The 8,534-nt window shown below is 42.6% G+C and overlaps 1 long non-coding RNA gene across 2 annotated transcripts; it reads left to right on the top strand.

The window, feature by feature from the left end:
- Positions 1-509: 509 nt before the first annotated feature.
- On the top strand, positions 510-2,150 carry LOC137159596 (uncharacterized). Of its 2 annotated transcripts, none has more exons than XR_010921656.1 (2): positions 510-626; positions 1,544-2,150. It is a non-coding gene; the product is annotated as an uncharacterized lncRNA (long non-coding RNA). The 2 variants fall into 2 exon arrangements; XR_010921657.1 differs by having other exon boundaries at positions 562-622.
- Positions 2,151-8,534: the final 6,384 nt, after the last annotated feature.

The following is an 8,534-nucleotide window of genomic DNA, read 5'->3' as shown; positions in this document are numbered from 1 at the left end:
GCTGCACTGTGGCCACATAAACAGGAAATAACTCTTCCCTGCAAACCCCGGGAAATTTTGAATTCCCATTTCCTGTTTGGTCAGCATGGAGAGAGCTTGCCAGCACAGCTGATCATGGCAACTGCATGCCCCAAATGCGCTCCAGCCTGGAGTCGATATGAGATCTTGGATCTCATCGGTCTGTGGGGCAAAGAGTTTGTTCTGGCTCAGCTCGGAGCCATCAAAAGAAATTTGGATATCTACAAGAAAATATCTCGTGGCATTTTGGAAAAGGGGCACAACAGGGACGCGCAGCAGTGCTGCGGTAAGATCAAAGAGCTGAGGCAGGCTTATCAGAAAACTAGGGAAGCTAACAGCCCTTCTGGCTCCTTGCCCAAAACATGCCGCTTTTACAAGGACCTGCAGGTGATTCTTGGCGGAGACCCCACCACTAAGCCACCATGCAGTGCTGATACCTCAGGGGAATCCAAGTCTAGGATGAATGAGAATGATGAGGAGAACAGGGGGCAGGCGAGTGTGGTATCCCTTGTCCCTGAAAACCAGGAGCTGTTTGCAACACAGGAGCAGCCCACCCAGATGCAGGAAACCACGACTGACCAGGATGCTGGGAAAGGCACATCTAGTGAGTATGTACTGCAAATTGCATGTCTTTGGTTATATCCCCTGTCCAGAATCTTGTACCAGTGGGAAAAAGTGGTGTGAGTGGCAGTGGGGCTGTGCTTCCTTGTACTTGGTGTACTTAAGCATTGGGTTCATCCCAGAAAAGATTATTTATGTGCACAGGGATGCTTCGAGAATCCTCCATACACATCTCCAGGAAACTTTCATGCAGGTACTCTGCAGTCCTTTGGAGAAGGTTTCTTGGGAGCGCAACCTTATTTCTTCCACGCGATAGGACACTTTCCCCCACCACTCTGTTATTAATTGTGCAGGCATCATCGTGGAACACAGCATAGCAGCATAAGGGCCAGGCCTGTATCCAGATGCTTGCAGCAAATCCTCCCTTTCTGCCTCTGTGACTCTCAGCTTGCTGATATCACTCATGGTTGCCTAGGAAAGATGGCACACATTTACAGTAGCTGACCAAGAAAGTTTTTTAAAGTGTGTGTTATTGCACAGCCTGGGATGGTTTCTTGGTTCAGCACACCTCAAGTCCATAAGCAGGCAGTCGTTGCTATGGTCTTTGGGTATCCGTAAATGGGTTCCCATTTTTTTTACTCCAGAGACAGTTAACCCGTACCCGCCCCTCACACGTTGTTCCTCCTGTTAAAAGCCTGATCAATTGGGAGTCCGACATCCATGCTGGTCTAGGGAGCATGGACTTGTGCAGCATGGTCCCCAGGAATTTCACTAACATAGATGCACTCTCCCTTTACTTACCATGGCTGGAATAGCACTCCGACCCCTGCAATAGTCAGGCAATGGAATGCGGTTGTAGCCTTCCCTTGGGAATGTTCAGGGGACTTATTTTTACATTGTAACATTGCTTTTCATCCGTGGGATGAGTTAACAATGGGTACCTTGTGCTTTGCTTCCCTCACAGTGGACAACATGGCCTTCAACACACCATCTTATACTCCTGCACAACACCTGTTGCAGATAAGAAAGCGAGAGAAAAAAAACTCAGGATGACATGTTTAATGAGCTAGTGAATGCCTCCACAGGGGCTGACACAGAGATAAGAGCATGGAGGATTTCATTATCTGACAAAGTGAACATGGACATGGACAGCAGGAAAGCAGCACAGGAGTATGAGTGTTCAACACAAGAAGAAGATGCTGCATATAATGTGTGATCAGTCAGACATGTTGAGTCGTTTGGTTGAGCTTCAGGAAGCTCAGTGGCAAGACAGACTCCCTCTGCAGCCCCTGCAAAACTCTGAGCTAATGCTGTTTTTCCTAGCCCCCACCTCAAAGCGGTCTAGGAGGAGGTTGAGCAGGGTGCAGTACGTGCTGCATTCCTCGCCGGTTGAGGCGAGCAGAAAGAGATGACAGCCCCTTTAAGGAGTGGGTATGTGTGATTCTTTTGTGTTCGCACAGCCAAAATGGGCTCTGTACCCCTGGCCCTACACAATGCATGCAGAACATTCCATTTTCTTCCATTTCCCCCGTCTGTGAAGGATCACCAATAAAGAAAGCACTGCTTTACAATTCATTACTCTTTATTTATTGATAAAAAGGGAATAAAGGGAGGGTGAAGTGGGAGGGGGGCGGAATGGATCAGAGAGGGAGGGGGAAGGTTGGGGGGGAAAACATACTGCTTCACATTTCATTACTGTTTGTTTATTGATAAGAAGGAAATAAAGGGAGGGGGAAGGAGGGAGGAGGACTGGAATGGTGGGTGAAGGAAAACGGGGGGGAACTGGCTTATTGGGGATGGGTAAGGGCTGTGAAGTGAAAGCACAGCACAGATAAGCAACACACATTACTGTTGTGTCTCATTGCAAAAGCAGTTTTTCAATGCTTCCCTCAGGCGCAGCGCTCCACGATTGGCTCTCAGCGTTGCAGTGGCATCTGGCTTCTCAAAATTTGCGGCCAGCCTATCTGCTGCCATAACCCAATCCAATGGGAACTTCTCCCCCTTTGTTTAACAAACATTATGGAACACACAGCAGGCAGAGATAACTATTGGGATGGTTTTTTCACTGAGGTCTAACCTAGTGAGCAGACTTCACCAGTGAGCTTTTAAACAAGGGCCTGCAACACCATTGAGAAGTATCCCTTTCATTTTATGTACTCTTTGGCAAGGTAGTCTGGGGCTAAGATAGGGATGTGCGTGCCCTCTATCGGTCCTCCACAGTTTGGGAACGCCACTGTGGAAATGCCATCCACTATGTCCTCCACGTTTCCCAAAGTCACTTCTTATCAGAAGTTTATTAATGGCCCGGCACATTTGAATCACAGCTGCTCCCACGGTGGATTTATTGATTCCAAATTGATTCCCAACTGACCAGTAGCAGTTTGGCATTGCTAGCTTCCACAGAGCAGTGGCCACTCTCTTCTCCACTGTCAGAGCTGGTCTCAAGTGAGTATTCATGCATTTTAGGGCTGGGGAAAGTTCTCTGCAAAGTTCAAAGAAAGTGGCCTTTCGCATTCCAAAATTCTGCAGCCACTCTCATCATCCCACACCTTCATAACAATGCGATCCCACCAGTCACTGCTTGTTTCCTGAGACTGTCTGCAGGTGATATGTGACAGCCTGCAGCAAATGGGGATTGTTTCGTTCTATGGCTTGTAGTAAGGTGGCCTCTGTAACATCACAATTTTCAGCACTGCAACTCCCGTCTCGCCCCTGAAAATACTGCAGAATAAGTCGTGAGGTGTTTGTGATGCTCACAATAATAGTGTATAGCTGAGCGGGCTCCATTCCTCTCAGGCAATGGCGTGTGTGTGGCAGAGAGTGAAGAGCTTGAAAAAATGGCGCGAAAAGGAGATCGTCTGTTTGTTTTGGACTGGGGCAAGAAGGGGGGGGAGTATGTTGCATCATGGGAGGATGACAACCTTCCCAAAAACCTCTGTGGCTAGTTGCGCTGTAGGATAGCTACCCGTGGTGCACTGCTTTGATTGTCAACCCAAGCACGGCTAGTGGGGACGCAGTTCCCTGACGCAATAAGCGTGGTGTGATCACGCTCCTCCGAATTCTAAAATTCGGCGGGTGAAAGTCGATTTGAACACACCACGCTTGTTGCGTTGGGGAATTGCATCCCCACTAGCCGATTTCACTCCCCAGTGTAGACATACCCTCAGACAAGTTATGATTAGTGTAAAAAGCAGTGACCCTAGCATGATAGCTGCCTAGCTATCAATTCTTTTTTCCACACTCTTCACTCAGAATACTTCCTCAATGCCCCACACCCTAGTACTGATATTATAAAAGGCATCCAAGGTTTATCATTTCAGTGCCTGGCTGCCCTAGAGATGTCTTTTGAGGCCTTCCACTATAAGGCTGGAGCCTATTGATCAGCCTGATATGTTGGTGTGATCCAATAATCCAATGCAGTGGAACAAATGGAGAATTTTCTTTGGGTCAAGAAGATCGTGAGCAGCTTTCTATCAAACTGGCTTTCTTTTCCATGTAAACATTTTTTCCCGGGGGGGCTTTTTAAGTGTTGGAAGTGTCGTTTCTACAGTTTGGCAGCTTCAATAATTGTCAGCATTGTGGATATGGTTATATGTTTCATGTTGGGTAAAATATATAAGCTCATTACTTTGTTTAGGGAGAGCAGGAAGCCACAAAGACATCCAAAAGAAAATCATCCAGATATAGTACATGATATTTCTTTTTCTTTTTCCAAAAGGGGAGACGTGTGATAATAGTATTTGTCAAGCATTCCAAAGAATTTATCTCAATGCCCAGCCTTAAAAATACATTTTCACTATTCCTAATGCCTAGATTTACAACTAAGGGTCAGATTCTCACTTGGTGTAAATTAGTTTAATTTTCTCTGACAACTGAAACTATGTCTATTTTCCCCACTTGGGATAAGGCCTCAAATCTATTTTCTTTAAAGAAAAAAGCAGTACCATCTGGTTTAATATATCATCTTTTTGTATCTTTTTGTGATATTGTGACCCAGTAGTTGTATCTACAACTTTCTTTAAGAATGTATGTGTCTATACGTTGTTTTTCCTATTTCTTTTTGTTTTATTTCATGTGGATGTTGTATATATTAGACCTAATATATTTGCCCATTTTAGGGCCTAATTAAAAAGAGAAAGGAGTCAGAGATCCATGCTCATTTTGGGTGCTTTACTTCATGTCTATGTGTACATTTCCTGTAAATGCCTGCCCACAAGTGGTTGTTTTAGTTCTTATGTAAATGCTCATGCAAAAGTAGGCATGATGGGGAACAGGCAAGACAGATATCCAGGCTTTTTATTTTTTTAACTAAAGATCCTTAATATATTTTTTAAGTCAGATTATAACCAGGAACGATCATCTGGGATACTGTTTAGCAGCCATAGTGTAAAACAGTATTAATAAGTAAAATTTCTTCATCATAGTTGCTTTTGATAGATAGGATACGGAGTCCTCCAGAGAGTTGTGGATGAGAAGATGCTGTTGATTAAAGAACCAGAGGAGTAACAAGCCAACCAAATCCAGTTTTCAGTGAACCATATCAGTATGGTTTCACAATCCCTATATTTTGCTCGAGTTACTGTTATTTCATTCTCTCAACCTGAGAATTCAAGCAAAAGGTTCATATGAAATCTTGTGAAACTCATGAATTTCTTCCCTTTTGTTATGAAGCCAATAAAACTCCTCAGGCAAGACTGGTCAGTTTGCAGCAAAACTGATGAAAAGTGCTAGAAATCTGTAATCTTTTGTTCAATTCTGTTACCTCTCAGTAGTCACATTTGCTGTAAAATGGGCATAATCTTTTCTCTAAAAATAAAAAGGAAGTATACCGTATTTGTCCACATACTTAACACTACAAAATGGGAAAGCATTGCTGCAAAAGATTTGCATTTTCAAGCACAAGCCATTTGGGGGTTAACAGTGTTATGCCATGTGTTACTGTCTGGTCAAAAGTTCCAAACATTTTTGGCCACTTGGCAAATGGCTAAATTGTCAATAGTCTGTGGTCAGCCTCTTAGTGGACAGTGATTTATGGACCTCTGACATGTCTCAGCCAATTAGATTTTGTCTATCAAAAGACTAAAATATTCCTTTGCCAGACAACAAAAACTAATATTTTGCTGTTGTATTAGAGTTAGACCAAATTAAAAGTCAGGATTGGACATAGGTGCTGCACCTAATAATAACCCAAATACATGATTTCTGTCTTCAGCACCCACATTATAAAAATTGTTCCAGCACCACTGGGATTGGAACATCCTTGATATGTAGAGACATATGGTTTTATGATCTAACTTTCTGGTCAGCCCCCCTCTGAATAGTGGGCCAAACTACAATTTTGATCTTTTGAGAAGTTTAGATCTGTATCCAAACTTTGTTGATTGGGCCCATCTGTAGTTCTGATGTTATCAGTCATGTATGCAATATCACAATTGTGGCATAGGGCTCAATTCACCAATGCTGGAGATGCAGTCACTGCATCTGACGGGCTGTGGGTAAAGGTGACTTTATACCACCTATTTTATTCTCCTAAGCCCTGGGCTAGCTAGTTTGACTCCCACTGCAACTTACAGATGCCTCAGGCTGATCCAAGCTTGATGCCAGCTTGTAGCCACCCCTGAAGAACAGTTACACCAGCCAGAGATCACTGGAACACATCATGCACTGGCCATGCATGCCTCTGGCAAGCCTCCTATTCCAGGTGACAATTCCCTCATGCCAGGAAAATCCTCAATTGCTCATTTAGGGTAGCATTGCAACAGGTTCTGACATATAGTTTGTGTGAGAAAATTCCAGATAACTTTTACAGCATTTTAAGCCACACTTATTCTAGGTGCCCAAATTGAGACACGTTAAAGAGACTTGGTATTCAGAGGATGAATGATCAGCACTTTCTAAAAACAAGGGTCCCGATAAGGTATTTCAAGTTGGACAGCCAAAAACTGAGCCACACAAAATCACTAGTCATGCTTAAAAATCTTGATTTTAGCCATTAGAGCTGGGGTATGTAAATGTGGTCAAGTGTGCCAGGACTGAGTTAACTCCAGCGTCCCACAGCTTTACTTTTGAACAATGAATTGTTCTGAGTGGTCTTCAAATGAAATTGTACATTTAAGAAAAACATCTTTAAAAAGTTCTCTCCAGCTGGTAGTTTTCATGTGTTTTAGTGACAAACAAAATGTTATCATTCACAAGGGTATACGAAAGTTTTAAAAAGACATTTTTCATGTTGGAGTCCATTATATTTTTAATGTATATAAAATGCAATGGAGGATAGCTGTGAATAAAGCTATTTATATATCTGTCTGGATTCTAGTAACACTGGCCACTCAAGTTTCAAACCCGTGATTGCCCTAATACCTCAGAATCTCTCATTGTCTGGATGGGCTAATATCTCACAGTTACCTTATATATTACAGTTACCTATTTAGTATATATATATGTGCGCACATGCATACACACATAGACACATGAGCACTCACACACACATATTGGATGAAGATTTCTTTTTTGTGTAATAAATTTCTAAAAGTGTCTGTTGTTTCCATTTCCATGTCTCCAAAGCTTTTATGTGAATTCTTCCAGCACGTTTCTCATTATTCTTCAACCTTTCCTCTGCTGGATGGCTGGGGTTTCCAGACATATAACCTGAAATGTCCTGAGAGAATTTACATAAAAACAATAAAGCCAAGGAAATGGAAACCACAGGATATATACATTTTTTTCAATCTTTGCTAAGAAGATTATTGGTTCATATTTACAAAGGAATTCAATTTTCCATCTTTTCCTTGTGAAACAAATGTGGGGGAAAAGGGATGGTAGAAATCATTAGGGCTGGCATTTGTCTCATTACGTAAGTGAATATTCTGATTTTGAGGTGAGGGTTGTATGCTAATCTCATTAATGATTAAAAGGTTTCACATGCATTATTCACAGCACATTAAGAAGAATGTACTGTGAAAAATCATATAAATGTTTGGATCAAGCACTATTAATGCATAGTTTGGAAGGTAGGGTTGGTCTGTTCCCCCTCCTCCCCCCATTTAAGGAAAGTTTAAGGGTTGGTGGGGGTTTTTTGGTTTTTTTTTTGTCATTTGCTAAATATAGTGGAGTGGTGTTTTTCAACTCTCTAAATTTAGCATCTTCTGCAATCAAATAAATTAAAAACAGATACAATTGTGCAGGCGATAAGTAATGTGAAACAGAGATTCTAGGTTTCCAGTTTGAGTTGTGCACAGATTGGTAATAACCAAAAGTTGTTACTGTCCTTTTGTTGTGTCCTCATCTATACAAAATGACTCTGGTAGACTTTGTCTGATACCCAAAGGACAGGTGTTCACATCACAAAAACCATCACCATACTGGCACTTCCAAGACTGGGGAAGTTTTGTTTCTCTTTTTGCTTACATTACTTGGTTTGATTTTTGTTGATAAAGATTCTCTCTGGCTAAAAGACTTGACTGTCTCTGGGGCCGTCTTGTTTCTTCTCAAGCTTACAGGCACTTTCCTTTGAGAGTTTTTACAAAGTTTTGGTTTGGGGAGAGTTTAAGTAGATAGATTCAGACCCTATCAGAAAACTCTAATGCTCAAGTTACATGGAGGAGTGGGTTGATTCTAGACAATTTTTCCTGCTGATATACAAGACAGTGGTGTCTTCTTTCTCCCGTGCTTGTTTCATTGGCTATTGAGGCACTATCTCAAGTAATTTGAATTAACCAAGCTACTAAGGATATGTCTACACTGAAGCTGGGAGACTTGTACTAGCAGGGCACATTAAAAACAGCAGGGTGGACATTGCGGCTTCAGGAGCAGCTTTGGCCTTCGAGCCTGTGCGGTCAGGTGCACTTGAGAGCATTAGCTGCAGCTCAAGTCACAACATCCACACTGCTGTTTTTAGAGTGCTACCACTAGCACGAGTTTGCCTACCTGGGCTGGAGGCTTGCTCCCGTGTAGAC

This window comes from Emydura macquarii, unplaced genomic scaffold (assembly GCF_026122565.2).
Source record: "Emydura macquarii macquarii isolate MOO-44397 ecotype Brisbane River unplaced genomic scaffold, CSIRO-AGI_Emac_v2 contig_1876, whole genome shotgun sequence".
Classification (NCBI taxonomy): Eukaryota; Metazoa; Chordata; order Testudines; family Chelidae; genus Emydura; species Emydura macquarii.
This window is presented reverse-complemented; position numbering and strand designations above follow the sequence as displayed.